At 28.9% G+C, this 3,961-nt stretch overlaps 1 pseudogene; it reads right to left on the bottom strand.

Annotated features, from left to right (window-relative positions):
* Window positions 1-3,595: 3,595 nt before the first annotated feature.
* LOC111614653 overlaps window positions 3,596-3,961 on the bottom strand; it is a 2,761-nt pseudogene continuing 2,395 nt past the window's right edge.

The following is a 3,961-nucleotide window of genomic DNA, read 5'->3' as shown; positions in this document are numbered from 1 at the left end:
TTAAATGTGGTTTATATTTTTTATATAATTGTGGTACGGATAAAATCATTTGCTTAATAAATGCATCATCAACTTTTTCTTCAGGTTGAGATTCTGTTTCTTCGATTTTGTCAGATACAACAGATACTCTAACAGGTTCTTTTGGTGCATGAACTGTTCTCTGATATCTTGAAATCAATTGATTTAATAATTTGACTTTACTATCATCAGATAAATCACCAGTCTCGAGTAATTCTTCAATATTATTACCAATTCTTATTTCAGGTTTTTGATATGCTGACAACAATTCAGGAGAGACAAGAGCCATTCGCTTTGCCAACAGATTCTTTTTCCTATTGCCTTACCAATTGGTCTACTTGCCATAGACAATAACGGAGCCAGTAGAACAGGAAGGAATCCACCCGATTGATTAACTAAAATTTTTTTCTTAATATTTAAAGGAACATTTTTCCCTTTAATTTCCTAATATAGGTATATTTCCTAGGTGTATTTCCTCTCCGCAAATTATCACATATTTTCAATATTGCTTTTCGCTGAGAAGGAGTAGACATGGACAAAAGTGCTAACATATGATAATTTTTTTTACGTTCTTCATTTTATTGGTAAGTATATCCAAAAAATACCTTGTTCGTCGGGAAAACACAAATCTCTCACAGAAAATTTCTTATTCGTTTTAGGATGAAAATCTAATAACAAATAACCAAATTCCTTCTCTGTTGCTTTTTTATATGCATCCATAAAAAAATCGCATTTACCAGCAAAAGCTTGTCGCCCCAAACAACTTACTTGACTTTCATCGCGATTATTTTTAAATAATATCAAATAATGAGTGTTTAAAGTTATATCTCTCATAATTCTATTTTTTGGAAACAAATTTTGCATTATAATTATCACGCTTACATTATAATGATGAGACTCTGTTGTAAACAAAGATGCAGTTTTTGAACTGAGTTCATGCATCAAATCATCAATTATTATTAAATCCCATCCTTGCACGGATTCAGGTAAACCATACATGAATGTAATATCTCTTTCCTCATGAAAAAATGGTAAATATATGGAATAACACCATAGAACCTTTTTTAATGTCTTTTCATAAATTTTGTTATGAATAATTTTTCTCACTAGTGTAGTCTTTCCACATTGTGAAGGTCCAACAATTATACAGTTACTAGGATGTTTGAAATACATACTCGTACTAATCAAACTTATAAGCTTTAGTAAATTTATAATGCTTTGTTCCGCAAGTTATCTCTCTAAATATTAATATATTCTTTTTGTTCTTTTCTATATAAAGTTCATTCATAACTTCTGAACATTCCTCGAACGAATAGTATAATTTATTACTAACTTCATTAATTCTCCCATCCTCGTCGACAATTATAAAACCAAATTTTCCATCTCCTTTCCATATTTCATTGTTAACTTTAAAATAACGTAAAACAATAGGGAAATTATCAGGAATATCGAAAGAAAAATTATTTACTGCAGCAATACATGTATCCAAAGACTTGTACAAACGAGGAGAAACAGAATAATTTCTATCGCCGTCGTAAGTAATAATAAAACCATATGTCTCCATGATTGCAACTTTCAATCTCGGTATTAAAAATAAATTCTAATGTTCCTTAAAACTATATTTATAAAAAAAAAACCAGCCAATCATATTTCTTCTATAAAATAATTCATAATCAAAATAAAAATTAGTTCATAAAGTGAATTAGAAAATATAATTAATTTTTAAAAACATTTTAATAATTAAACTTATTGTTAAAATAAAATTAATTTAATTTAAATTTAATAATTAATACAGCCTTATTGTTACAATAAAATTAAGATTTGTGATCAAAAAATTACTTTTGTGATCTGAAATAATTTCATTCAACAAATTTTTATATGCAATTTTAATTTATTCGATAGTAATTTACTCAAAATTAATTTTGTGATCAGTATGTGTCAAACCACTACTACTCACATCGTGTTGTAAATTGCCGAATTTTTGATGGTCCACCCATTATTTTTTGATTGCTTCATCTCATGCATTTAAATTTTAAATCGAGTGATGTTAGATTGCCGCGCATACCCGTTCATGCGATTTTGCGTACCCCCAGGGGTACGCGTAACAATAATTGGGAACTATTGTATTAGAAGATATTTAAGGTTAAGGAAAGCATACTTAATTGATTTTATAGAGAGATATAAATTTAGTAATATATTTAACTTTCATGAGGATGTTATAACAAAACCAAGAAGAGAAAGAGAAAAGCAAATAAAATGTGACATCTGTGATCATTACTATAAACCAACCTATAAGAATCTCCATCTTGAAAAGAGAGAATATAAGGATGCCTTGTACAATAATGAAGCTATCCAAGAGATTGAGACAGCCTACGAATCGATATTAAAATGTATTCAATAAAAAATGTAAAAGGTTTTATCATACCAAGAGAATTTTTTAAATATGTCAGAGTCATAGTTATTGGAAAGATAGGAGAGATACTTAAAATAATGGACTTGAAAGTAAATTCCAAATTATTCTGTGAGTATGAAAGAGAAAATGAGAGCAGAGGCTTTTCATTTAAAACTGAGAATGACGTAATTTTGAAAACAAAAGAGTTCAATACTTATTATAATCAAGTAATTGATAAACTAATAAGAAAGATTGATGAATTTGAAGCAAAAGGATTTGGATAGACTTTAATAGAATTAAATAATTTAGAGCTAACAATCAATAAATATGTAACATGTAGAGGATCATCTTATATTCAATTACCAAAACAAATCCAAGCCAAGAAAGCTGTATTGAATATTAAGAATGAAGATCAAGAGTGTTTTGCTTATTGCATCACCGCATATTTAAATCCAGTAGGTAGAAAAATCGCAATCCGGGTCGAGTTAATAATTACAACATTGAAAAAATTAAAGAAGCACTCAAAGGAATTGAATCATCTATCGCTTTACAAGATATAGGTAAATGTGAAAAAAGATGGGATATATCAGTGAATTTTAATCGTTATTATAAGCAGTCAGTAAAAATTGAAAAAGGAACAGAAAAGCAGTATGTAATGTATCCTTTAAAAATAACAAAAAATAAACAAGATAAGCATGTAAATTTGTTATAGAGTAGAGCAGTGGTTCCCAACTTTTTCTAGGATGCGGAACACTTTTGTGAGCAATTTTCTTTAGCAGAACATTTACTTAAGTTAATATGAAATACATAAGGTTGTCATCAGTTATTTTATTAGAATTGAGCAGTTATATTTCAAAATCTCTGTTCATATTATTAACACTAATTTTGAGACAGGAAAAAATATACCTAAATAACTTTAATGGAAAACTTGTGCCTGATGTTTTTTGCATATTTCTTCTATGTTGGGACGTATACAAGACAATGACACCCTTATTTCTTCCTCTAAATTTGCCAGTCTTTCCCTTTTTTTAGATTTTATATTGGTTAATGTGGAACACCCAAGTTCACATAATCACGAAGTTGAAAAAAATAGTAAAATTTTTATGGCTTTTTTCGATATCAGTGGATATTCTTGTTGGACCGATATCTAGAATTCATCAAGATTCAATTCAGCATGTTTGATTTTCAACGAGCGGTCAGATGACAAGGATATAAGCTCCTCTTCTTCTGAAACATTAAATTTAGAATTATTATATAATTCTTTTGAAATAAATGGATTCCTAACCCAGTCATATTTGTTTGTGTCGAGAGAAGGAAAATATTTTCTTATGTTGTTTTCTAATACAGTAGAGTCTCGAAAACTCGGCACTCGATAACCCGGCATTCCGGATAACTCGGCCACACCCTGGCAGGGCAAAAAATTCCTTAGTTAATTAATTTTCATTATAGACAGCTTTATGAAAGTATAAAAGCTCTCATAAAGTATTTTTCTGAGGTCTGTCTTATCAGGTAAATTACTGTACACAGTGTATTCATTAATTTTCATTTTCA

Source organism: Centruroides sculpturatus, unplaced genomic scaffold, assembly GCF_000671375.1.
Source record: "Centruroides sculpturatus isolate CEXI.00-Female unplaced genomic scaffold, Cexi_2.0 scaffold2198, whole genome shotgun sequence".
Lineage (NCBI taxonomy): Eukaryota > Metazoa > Arthropoda > Arachnida > Scorpiones > Buthidae > Centruroides > Centruroides sculpturatus.
The sequence above is the reverse complement of the archived record's forward strand: the minus strand, read 5'-3'. Positions and strand labels throughout refer to the sequence as shown.